The sequence below is a fragment of the Carcharhinus amblyrhynchos genome, chromosome 2, assembly GCF_965287045.1.
Source record: "Carcharhinus amblyrhynchos chromosome 2, sCarAmb.v2.hapA, whole genome shotgun sequence".
Taxonomy (NCBI): domain Eukaryota; kingdom Metazoa; phylum Chordata; class Chondrichthyes; order Carcharhiniformes; family Carcharhinidae; genus Carcharhinus; species Carcharhinus amblyrhynchos.
Genome location: NC_137325.1, coordinates 113,161,838 through 113,174,452, shown reverse-complemented (window position 1 = coordinate 113,174,452; position 12,615 = coordinate 113,161,838). Strand labels below are relative to the sequence as shown.

General features: G+C 41.6%; 1 protein-coding gene across 8 annotated transcripts in view; it reads right to left on the bottom strand.

The window, feature by feature from the left end:
- Positions 1-12,615, bottom strand: part of LOC145357750 (sickle tail protein homolog) — a 567,669-nt gene that overhangs the window by 270,478 nt on the left and 284,576 nt on the right. The window contains exon 1 of one of the 8 annotated variants that reach the window (XM_080211283.1): positions 8,678-8,895. The exons of 5 other annotated variants lie outside the window; for them this stretch is intronic. The gene's annotated coding sequence lies outside the window, so the exon portion shown is untranslated. Of the gene's footprint in view, positions 1-8,136; positions 8,591-8,677; positions 8,896-12,615 lie in introns of those variants that run through there. 2 more of the 8 variants (XM_080211274.1, XM_080211264.1) reach the window with 2 other exon arrangements.

Genomic DNA, 12,615 nt, shown 5'->3' with positions numbered 1-12,615 from the left:
TCTAGCGTCACAGTCATAGCTAGTTTATTTATTAGTGTCACAAGTAGGCTTACATTAACACTGCAATGAAGTTACTGTGAAAATTCCCTACTCGCCACACTCCGGTGTCTGTTTGGGATAATTTAGCCTGGACAATGCACCTAACCAGCATGTCTTTCAGACTATGGGAGGAGACTGGAGAACGCGGAGGAAACCCACGCAGACAACATGCAGATTCCACACTATGTCAACATGCCACCCATAAGGTGTACAGAAAGATCATGAGACATAGGAGCAGAATTAGGCCACTCAGCCCACTGAGTCTGCTTCACCATTCAATCATGGCTGATACTTATCACATCCTCATTCTCATGCCTTTCCCCCAGAGCCCCTGGTCCCCTTATTCATCAAGAACCTATCCACATCTGTCTTAAAGACACTCAATGACCTGGCCTTCACAGCCTTCTGTAGCAAAGAGTTCCACAGATTCACCACTCCCTGGCTGAAGAAATTCCTCCTCATCGCTGTTTTAAAGGATCATCCGTTTAGTCTGAGGTTGTGCCCTCTGGTTCTAGTTTTTCCTACTAGTGGAAACATCCTCTCCATGTCCATTCTATCCAAGCCTCACAGTATCTTGTAAGTTTCAATAAGATCCCCCCTCATCCTTCTAAACTCCAACGAGTACAGACCTAGAGTCTTCAACTGTTCCTCACACCACAAGCTCTTCATTCCAGGGATCATTCTTGTGAACCTCCTCTGGACCCTTTCCAAGGCCAGCATATCCTTCCTTTGATTTGGGGCCCAAAACTGCTCACAATACTCCACATGGGTCTGACCAGAGCTTTATACAGCCTCAGATGTACATCCTTGCTCTTTTATTCTAGCCCTCTCGACACGAATGCTAACATTACATTTGCTTTCCTAACTGCCGACTGAACCTGCATGCTAACTTTAAGAGAATCTTGAACAATGACTCCCAAGTCCCTTTGTGATTCTGATTTCCTAAGCATTTCCCCATTTAGAAAATAGTCTATGCCTCCATTCCTCCTTCCAAAGTGCATAACCTCACACTTTCCCACATTGTATTTCATCTGCCCCTCCTTTGCCCACTCTCCTAACTGCCCAAGTCCTTCTGCAGCCCCCCCTGCCTTCTCAATACTACATGTCCCTCTACACATCTTTATATCATCTGCAAACTTAGCAACATGCCTTCAGTTCCTTCTTCCAAATCTATGTATATTGTGAAAAGTTGTGGTCCCAGCACTGACCAAGGCACACCATTAGTCACCAGCTGCCATCCTGAAAAAGACCCCTTTATCCCCACTCTCTGCCTTCTGCCAGTTAGCCAATCCTCTATCCATGCCAGGGTCTTACCCTTAACACCACTTATAACACTTGTTTAACAGTCTCCTATGTGGCACCTTGTCAAAAGGCCTTCTGGAAATCTAAATAAATCATGACCATTGGTTCTCCATTATCTAACTTCCTTGTTCCCTCCTCAAAGAATTCCAACAGATTTGTTAGACATGACCTCCCCATGATGAAGCCATGCTGGCTCAGTCCATTTTACCAAGTACTCCGCGACTTCATCTTTAATAATGGACTCTAAAATCTTGCCAATGACCGAAGTCCGGCTAACCAGCCTATAATTTCCTGTCTGCTGCCTCCCTCTTTTCTTAAACAGCATGTTACATTAGCTACTTTCCAGTCCTCTGTGACTTTCTCTGCCCTCCCTCCATTAGCTACTTTTCTGTCCTCTGGGACACTCCCTGCCTCCAGTGATTCTTGAAAGATCAGCTTAATATATGGTAGGTCCATTCAAAATGCTGATGGCAGCAGAGAAGAACCTGTTCTTGAGCCAGTTGTGAGATCATGTTTGTATCTTTTTCCCAATGGAAAAGAATATGTCTGGGGTGTGTGGGGTCCTTGATTATGCTGGCTGCTTTTCCGAGACAGTGGGAAACATAGACAGAGCCAATGGATGGGATGGACTGGGCTACGTTCACAACCCTTGCATGATGGACTGGGCTACGTACACAACGCTTTGTACTTACTTGCGGTCTTAGGTAGAACAGGAGCCATACAAAGCTGTGATACAACCAGAAAGGACGCTTTCTGTATATCTGTAAAAATTCGTAGAATTGTATTGAATTTCCGCACAGACAGGACCCAAGCCAGGAATCTAATCCAGGTCCCTGGAGCTGTGAGGCAGCAGTGCTAACCACTGCCAAATTTCCTTAGCTTCCTAAGAAAATAAAGGCATTGGTGGGCTTTCTTAACTATAGCTTCAGCATGGGGGGACCAGGACAGGTTGATGATGACATGGAAACCTAGAAACCTAAAGCACTCGACCATTTACACTTCATCACTGTTGATGTAGACTGGGGCAGGTCCTCCACTACACTTCCTTAAGTCAATGACTATCTCCTTTGTTTTACTGACATTGAGGGAGAGATTAATGTCATCATACCATTTTACCAGATTTTCTATCTCTTTCCAGTACTCCATCACATGTGGGCAGCATGGTAGCACAGTGGTTAGCACTGCTGCTTCACAGCTCCAGGGTCCTGGGTTCGATTCCTGGCTCAGGTCACTGTGTGGAGTTTGCACATTCTCCTCGCATCTGCGTGGGTTTCCTCCAGGTACTCCGGTTTCCACCCACAGTCCAAAGATGTGCAGGTTAGGTTGATTGGCTGTGCTAAGAAATTGCCCCTTAGTGTCCAGGGATGTGTAGGTTAGAGGGATTAGTGGATATAATATGTAGGGATATGGGGGTAGGGCCTGGGTGGGATTGTGTTGATGCAGACTCGATGGGTTGAAGGGCCTCTTTCTGCACTGTAGCGTTCCATATCAGCACCGATCCCATGGCACCCCACTAGTTACTGCTTGCCAATTAGAAAAACAGCCATTAATTCCTACTCTTTGTTTCCTCTCTACCAATCAATTTTCTATCCATCTCAAACACTTCCTCCAACCCCTTGTGCTTTAATCTTGCACGATAATCTCTGGTGCGGGACTTTGTCAAACGCTTTCTGAAAGTCCAAATTTACTGATTCCCCTTTGTCAATTCTACTCGTGACATCTTCAAAGAATTTCAACAGATTTGTCAAGCATGATTTTACCTTCATACATCCATGCTGATTCTGTCTGATCCTACCACTGCTTTCTAAATACTCTGCTTGTCCTTGATAATGGATTCAAAAATTTTCCTCACTACCGATGTTAAGCTTACTGAGTGTAATTCCCTGTTTTCTCTCTATTTCCCTTTTTGAATATTAGAGTGACATTAGCTACCCTCCAATCTGCAGAGACTGTTCCAGAGTCTATAGAATCCTGGAAGACGACCACCAACACATCCACTATTTCTAAAGCCACTTCATTAAGTACTCTGGGATGTAGATTATCAAACCCTGGGGATTTATTCACCTTCAATCCCATCAACTTTGTCAGCACCATTTCTCTACTAATATTGATCTGCTTCAGTTCTTCCCGCTCCCTAAATCTTGCATTCTCCAACATTTCTGGTATCCTCTTTTATGAAGGCAGAATCAACGTATGTATTCAGTTGATTGGCCATTTCTTTATCCCCTATTATACATTCTATAATATTGTACATTCTCCATACACTGAATGAATATTATACATTCCTCTGTTTCTGTCTGTAGGGGGCCTACATTCGTCTTCACCAACCTCTTTCTCTTCACATATCTTTAGAAACTCTTAGCATCAGTCTTTATGTTCCCTGCAAGCTTATTGTCGTACTGTGTTTTCCCCTTCTTAATCAATCCCTTGGTCCTTCTTTGCTGAATACTAAACTGCTCCCAATCCTCAGACCTATTATTTTTCTTGGCCAATCTACATGCCTCTGCCTTAGATCAGATGCTCTCCAATTTCCTTTATAAGCCATGGATTGGCCATCTTACCCATTTTGCTTTTGTGCCAGGCAGGAATAAACAGTTGCTGCAGTTTCCCTATGTGTGTCTTGAATGTTTGCCATTATCTATACATTGTCATCCCTTTTAGTAACTCTCCCCAATCTATCAAAGCCACCTCACGCCTCATATCCTCATAGTTTCCTTTATTAAGATTCAGCACCCTAATCTCCAAATCAACAACTTCATTCTCCATCTTGATTAAAATAAATTCTATCATGTTATGGTCGCTCATCCCCAAGGGGTCTCGTACAGCTTCGCTGGCAATGATTCCCTTCTCATTGTACAGTACCAAGTCTAAGATGGCCTGTTTTCTAGTTGGATCCTCCACATATTGGTCAGGAAAACTATCCCGTATACACTCCAAGAATTCCTCCTCTACGGCATTGTGGCTAATTTGATTTGTCCAATCTATGTGCAGATTAACATCACCTACGATCATCAATATTCCCTTAGCACATGCATTACTAATTTCATGTTTAGTGCCATTCCCAACATCACTACTGCAGTTTGGGGGTCTATATATGACACCCACTAATGTTTTTTGCCCCTTGGTATTTCTCAATTCTACCCATTGAGTCGCAGAGAGAGGTGCTGAATCCTTGGCTAGAGTTTGGAGATGAGCTTTTTTGGGATAATGGTGCTGAAAACTGAGCTGTAGTCAATGAATAGACATAAGCATCCTTGTTATCCAAGTGTTCCAGGATAGAGTGTACGGCCAGAGAGATGGCATCCACTGTGGACCTGTTGCAGCAATAGTGGATCCAGGAAATCTGGGAGGCTGGAATTAATCTGTGCCATGACTAACTTTTCAAAGAACTTCATAATGGTGGATTTCAGAGCCACCAGGCGATAGTCACTAAGGCTGCCTGGCTTTTCTTTGGTACAGGGATGACGGTCACCTTCTTGAAGTAAATAGCAACTGCAAATTGGTGTATGGAGAGCTTAAAGATGTCTGTGAATGCCCCTGCCAGCTGGTCCATGCAAGATCTGAGTGCTCATCTAGGTACCTATTCGGGTCAGTCGCTTTACGTGGGTTAACTGATCCTCACAACCAATCCTGATCTGCACAAACAAAGACTTGGCTTATTGGACCCTGAAGGTCAAGGAAACACCACCGACCTCTAAGAGGCATCCTCTCCCCAACACCCCCATGTCACTCAGGCATGAGGTCTATCCAACTCGACCCCCGACTCAGGTCCCCTCCCTCCTCAGAGAAGGGTTGGGGCTGGGGGGTCCAGATCATTTTCAGACCACTGTAGTTTTGGCAGAGTGTTACTCGTTATTTTTGGGTGGAGGGTTAATACTGCTCCCCTGGTCAGTGTGGGGGCCTGTCTCAGGGTTTAATCATGTTGCCACTCATAACTTTACAAACCATTGCTTTGCTATTTTTTCACTTGCCATGGTATCAGTAAAACTTGGGTAAATTACTTTTTCCACCTCTATTCATATTACTTCATGTCAAGTTTAAAATTAACAGAACATTGAGGATTTCTAAAGTGAACGTTTAAAAATACAATGCAGTATTACAGAGATCAAATTTACCATTTAAAAATGGTGGTCTGCTCTGGCAACGCCCAGAAAGCTAATGGTGTTTGCTACCAAATAAACCTGTTGGACTTTAATCTGGTGTTGTGAGACTTCTTACTGCAGTTTCATGAATACAGATGAAAAGAGTTTATCACCAAAAAAACATTGTTAATAAAGTGTCCAATACTGCACTTTGGAGTTACCGGATTTAAAATTACTTTAAAAGAAACTATTCTGAAACACTTAATAATTTAATTGGTGTACACTAATACTTTGCCCCAAAGAAAATGAAGTTGAACAAGTTGAATAGACTCCCCAAACCAACTGATTCAGACAGTTACAGTCATGGCTTTTGTAGTATAACTCACAGTGACATGACATGGCAAGTAACAAGCTAAAAGATTTATTGACTGAGAAGCAGTATGTACAACTAAGGGTTTAACAGTACAACCAGACAGGTCTACACCCGACAACACTGTGACTCCAGCTGAAGCCTTCCGGCCCTGGGAACGCACACCCTCACTCCCAATCGGCCCAGTTCACACGGTCATGCTGCATTGGTTCTGGAACAATCATGTGGCCGACGAAGGATTGCCTATTGAAGGAGCCACGTTACTGCAGCTTTCAAAAGGGACTTTGATAATTATCCAAAGAGGAAAGAATTCATACAGCTACGGAGAAAAGCAGATGAGTGTAACTAGGTTCCAGCAGTAAGATCCCCCCACCCTTTGTCCTTCTAAACTCCAATGAGTACCGTCCCAGAGTCCTCAACCGCTCCTCATGCGACAGGCTCTTCATTCCAGGGATCATTCTTGTGAACCTCCTCCGGACTCTTTCCTTAGATGAAGCCCCAAACTGCTCTTTCCTGGGCTGCACATGACCATGGTTGATGGGCCGTGCCAGGGACCCAGACCTGCAATAGTGTCACATCAACTGGTTTCTAGGGCCCAGAAGAACTGACAATGGGTTGTATTACCTTCCAGATTTATTGCCCATTCTGATAACATTTACAAAACACACCAGTTTTCTTCACATTCTTTAAAGTGAAATTGATATGACTAAAATTTAGATGGCAAAACCTTTTGTTTTAAAACAATGAACACATTAGGTATGGCATCATCAGCAATGAAAACACATTGTCACTTCAACGCATAACACTGCATGTCAGTAGTGATCATAGTTCTAATAGCCCGGTCTCTGCATTATTGCGCCAATTTCACCAGAATGCCTCAACTGAATTACAGATTAGCAATTGTCCTGCAGACCTATATGTTGATGTTTATTCTTGCATTACTCTGCCTTCGATGGTCATTTATTAGCTTACTGGCCATACCAACCCACTGACAAATGGTCAGAAAGCAATCTTAGCTTACAGATAGATCTTGATTAGTGCAAAGACATCTGTTCAATAAAAGATGTGCCTCAAGACGTCAGATAGGACGGACAGCAAGTTCTGTTCATTCAACTACTGCAAAATGAGGGCAGTCATGTGAAAACCAAGCATTAACAAAGAATCTGGGTTATACTCAAATATAAAACAAAAGTTCTGTTAAAGCACTGCATTAAGACATTCAATAGTGAAGGTAAAATTTAGTTATTGAGTCAGTGACTTTATATTCAAAGTATTAACACTGACTCATCTGCAATCTTATTTGCTCATTCCCTGTTCTCTAGTACAAAAGTAAACACCTCACAAACAGAAAACATGAACTCAGCTTGAAGTCAGGCAACTCAGTTCAGAGCATCTAGTGACCTCTCACCACATGGGAATAAGTAAATTGTTTCCTATGACATTTAACAATTATCTAATCACAAGAAGACATATGAAAGGAAGGGGCAGATGCGCTAGGATGTTCTCATTGTCAAATAACATCAAAATGACACTATTTCAACTAGCAGTCCACTATAGAAAACAAGTCCACCAATTTACCATGAACATAAATCTTCCGGGAGATTTACATATTTTGTTTTGACACCATTTTCTTCTTTTTAATAACTGACAAAATATGTATGTTATGAGACTGAAATATCAACATAGAAACACAAACTAGAAGAGTAGGCGATTCAGCCCTTCGAACCTGCCCCAATATTAATTGTTAACATCAGATGAAACATTCATTTCAGACTCCAGTGAATTGGCAACAGACTTGGATATCAGCAAGTCTCAAATTATACCCCAGCATTTCTATATTATCCATTAAAATTAAATTGAAAGCATTTTGCAACAAGGCTAATTACAAGAAATGCGGACAGAACACATTTTTTAAAGTTACCAAATTCTTTATCGGTACTAAAATAATACCTTTCAAAGTTCATGAACTGGCAACAGAACACAGACTAGGGAGGGAATTGTTAAACTGTTCAATATGAAGTATATCTGTGTCGGTGGAAACCTAGCTGGTTTGAAATATAAGACGACCTGCAGCTGTTCGGTTTGTCGGTCACTGATCAAACCCTATAAATTACAAGGAAACCTACACATTACCTATATAATCACAAAAGATGGCACCAGCCAAGATCTTTTTACCATAACCAGACTTCAAAACAATCCTGAGACAGCTGCCTCTATGAACTTCAGCGCTGAAAAAATGTTACTTGTGACTTATTACTATCACTATCTGCAGTTCATCAACTTCAAGCAAACCTAACTGAAGTTAAAATGGCTAAAAAATACGGCATCAATCCATGCACTCACCTCAGGGAGTTTGCACTCTGCTGATCACATTTCTGCTCAATGTTTCCACTCCACAGGTGCCTACGAACTGATTTTCTGATTTTAGGACCTCAGTTATCTGCTGCTAGACCCTAATTACTTGGACTCCTCCCAATCGGCCTTGAAGTAACCTTTTACACTAACCAGTTAGAGTCAACACTTGAGCACAAGATGTTATCAGAATCACCCAGAGGGGATTCACCACTAGAGTAAAGTTGTTTACTTATTGTGAACTCATGAATGACGTATGATAAGGACAAAAGGAAGGTAGTTTTAAATTTCTAGCTCACTTAGCTGCTTTTTTGAACAACAGGGTCACTTTGTCTGTAAGCATATCTTGTGACCATAACTTCAAATATCATCGAGAAGCATTTTAAAAAGAGCAGATGATTTCAAGTACTGTTCCTATTCATTTGACTAGATTACTAACTCAACAGAATACAAACAAAATCTCCCAGGAACAAGTGCCTGAATCACTTTAAGACAAGCAACAAAATTCTGCTTAAAAACACAAAGAACCAACCTCACGCTACCTGCAATTTCTTTGTGACACTTGGATTGATATAAGTATTTCTTGCGTCTCCAAACTCTTCAGAACACTTCCACACACTTCAGGGTAACCCTAATTAGGACAGAAGTTTCACCTTCTTTGTGCATCAAATGACTTTAGCTACTTCGTTAATCTGAAGGCCAAATACTTGCATAAACTTCCCTCCCAGCCTAAAGGGCTTCCTCCCAGCCACATGTTCAATACACTGCACCAACATGCCCTTTCAACTGTGACATCAGCAGAATCCATGGTTACTAGCACTCCTCTACCTCTACCTGTTTGTAAGTTTTACCTGTCAGACCTGCTTCTCCACTTGAAATGATAAACCACACTGTTTAACAACAGGCTAGATGGCTTCAGTCAATTTGAATATGCAGAACGCCATCAATTCAAATTGAAAGCAATGTCATATTATTGCAATCACTGGCAAGTAAAGACCATGGTATCAGTGTTTTTTTGAAAACAATTCTTAATATGGGAATTGCATTGAGGATACGTGCGTGTGCTTTAATGCACATTGCCTCCTCTGGAGTTAGACAGCTTGTCATAACTTGTGAAAGTGATTCTGGTTGGAGGTGTGATGAGATGCTACATATTTATAAGTTTAAAAAAAATCTTGCTGCTTTTAGAAGGCAATAATTTATCAGTAGAAAATCACTAAGCCTTCTGCTTTGGAAGGTGATGGAAGCATTTTGTTGAATAAAAGCAAATCAGCAATCAAGCTTCTTACCTAGTCTCTTGATAGATGGAGTCCTTTAAAGGCATGTACTGATTACATGGTATTGAAATACATGTGGAAAGTCTCAGTTTAGCGTTAAACAGTGTGCACATCATTGTGTATGGATTAGGGGCATCACAACCAGCAATTTATTGCCCCAGCTTGCCTGCTGGAGAAATTCTATTTTTGGTGGACTTCATATTAATCTCACAGTGCTACACAGAATTACACACAATTCCGTCAAATTTAGAGTAGAGAAACAGGCCGTTCAGCCCGCCTGGTCTGTGTCATTGTTTACACTCCACACACAAGGTAGCTCTCACCCTACTTTCATCATAATCTATCTGCATTACACTCCATTCATTTCAAGAACACATGAACACAAGCAGAGCATTCATCCCTAGAGCCCATTTCACTATTCATTTAGATTGTAGTTAAGCCAAAACAAAACCCCGACTTTCTGCCTCAATTCATAATATTCCTTACATCCTTGAATAACAGGTGTAGCCCATTAACCCAGTGAATCTGCTCTGCCATTCAATACGATTATAACTGATCCAGCCACTTCAATGCTGTTTACCCCGACTTTCTCCATAACCCCTAATGTTATTGTTAATCGGAAATCTCTCAACTTCTGCTTGAAGCATCCACAGCCCTCTGGGGTAGAGAATTCCAAGGATTCACAATCCTCTGTCTAAATAAATGTATCCACATCTCAGTCCTGAGTGGCAACCCCCTTATTTTGAAATAGTGCCCCCTGGTTGTAGAGTCTCCAATCAAGGGAAATTTCTTATTTGCATCAATCCTGTCTATTCTGTTAAGTGTTTTGCAGGTTTCAATGAGATCAACTCTCATGCTTCAAAATTCTAGAGAATACAAGCCCAGTTTCCCCAATCTCTCTTCACAAGACAGTCCCACCATCCCCAGAAAAAGTCTGGTCAATCTTCCTTGCATTTCCTCTATGGCAATATCCTTTCTGAAGCAAAGACACCATAACAACATACAGTACTCCAGCTGTAGTCTAACCCAGCTTCTATGCGATTGAAGCAAGACCTCACTACTCCATAATTCAAATCCTCTTGTGATACAGATGAACATTCAATTAACCTTTCTAATAGCTGGCTGCACTTCATGTTAACCTTCCGTGACTTATAGACAAGGACACTCAGGTCCCTTTGGGCACCTGTCCTTTCTAACTTCTTACCATTTAGGAAATATTCTGCACATCTGGTCCACCAAAGTGGATAACCTCACATATTTTTCCACATTATATTCCATCTGCCATGTTCTTGCCCACTCACCAAGACTATCCAAATCCTCCTGTAGTCACCTTACATCTTCCTCACAATACACATTCTCATCTAACTCTGTATCATTTGCAAACTTGGAAATATTACATGCGATCCCAACATCCAAATCAATAATATATGTTACGAACATCTTGGGCCCAAGTACTGATCTTTGTGGTACCAGACTAGCCACAGCCTGCCAGCCCGAGAATGATTTGTTTATTCTGGCTCTCTGTTTTCTGCCTATTAGCTAATCCTCAATGTATGACAACATGTTGCCTTCTATCCCATGTGTTTTTATTTTTTATCAGATTCTCCAGTCCTGCTGCAGGGAACAGGGATTTGACTAAGTTCTAAATTCTCCGTTCTCGCTGGTAGCGGCAGCAGGGTGTGAACAGCCAGAGAATTCCAGCCATTATTTTCTTTGGAGATAAGACTCTGGGCTTGTTCAGCCTTTCCTGACTGCTTAACAAAAGGCCTTTCCTTTTGATGCTGTATTATTGTCTATTCAGTCTACTGTGTAGACAGAATGCCCACTAAAGATGCAGAGCAGGAGAGGAACAAGGCAAGCACAGTGAATAAGCTATTCAAAAAAAAACTTTTACGTATCACTATCCATATCCTCAGCATGTCCCCCCAGTTGCTTTACAACTAATGAACTACTTTTGCAACTGGAATGGCGAGACACCCTCTATAATGGCTCTGCACATGAGCAGTGCAGGCAACGGTTTGTCTCCTTAATCATTAAAGATAGAAAAATGATTAAGCAGTGCAGAGTCTGTGCTAGGAAGTGTCAATTAGAATACTGAATTCAGTGTCAAACCATGTACAAAATGTGAAATAAAGGGATAGATGGGATCATGAGAGAAAAATAGAAAACAAACATTATTCTTTTTTTATTTTTGGAAATCTCTGATCATTATTAGGGGGGCATGGTAGCATAGAGGTTAGCACTGATACCTCACAATGCTAGGAACCCAGGTTCAATTCTGGCCTTGAGTGACTGAGTGGAATTTGGACATTCTCCCTGCGACTGCATCAGTTTCCTCCCACAGTCCAAAAGATGTGCCGGTTACGTGGATTGGCCATGCTAAATTGCCCCTTGGTATCATGGGGATTAGCAGGGTAAGCACACGGGGTTACAGGGATAGGGCCTGGGTGGGATTGTTGTCACCACAGGCTTGATAAGCCAAAGGGCCTCCTCTTGCACTGTAGGGGATTCTATGATGACTTTAAGATTATTAAGATCTGGAGGAATAAGATTCCACGCTAGTAAAAGTTAATTTTCAGTGGCACAGACATTGTTTCGCAGTAATTAAGACATATCACAACAATAAAAAAATTACTTTGGAATGGACACGTACTAGTTTTTTTGATGAGTTTTGTGGACAGATATCAAATGGGTACAGCCAGTTCAACTTGCTTCATATACTTCAATGTCAAGTCTCTCGTCAAGAATAGCACAGATTCTAAAGAATGCTTCCATTCGTTGCTGTTGACTAGATAATAGCTATTAATTGATGCTTGATCAAGAGCAACGGATGGCAAGATCAGAACTACATAAGGACAAACCTAACCTGTAGAACACCAATTACAGCAAGACTACTATTTGCTTATAGCAAGTTCATAGGGAATCATCCCCCCCTAGTTGATTGTAGTAATATGTCTGGTTCAAGCAAGCCAGTGGGCTAGATTTGAATATGGAAAACAATAATGAGGCTAACAGTGCACGCTGTTATTCATTCACAAGTTGAAAAGCCACTTCCAGTGACTGCAAGTCTGTAATTAATTGTGGAAATCACTAAGTTTCCATTCTTTAGAATCTGTGCTATTCTTGACGAGAGACTTGACATTGAAGTATATGAAGCAAGTTGAACTGGCTGTACCCATTTGATATCTGTCCA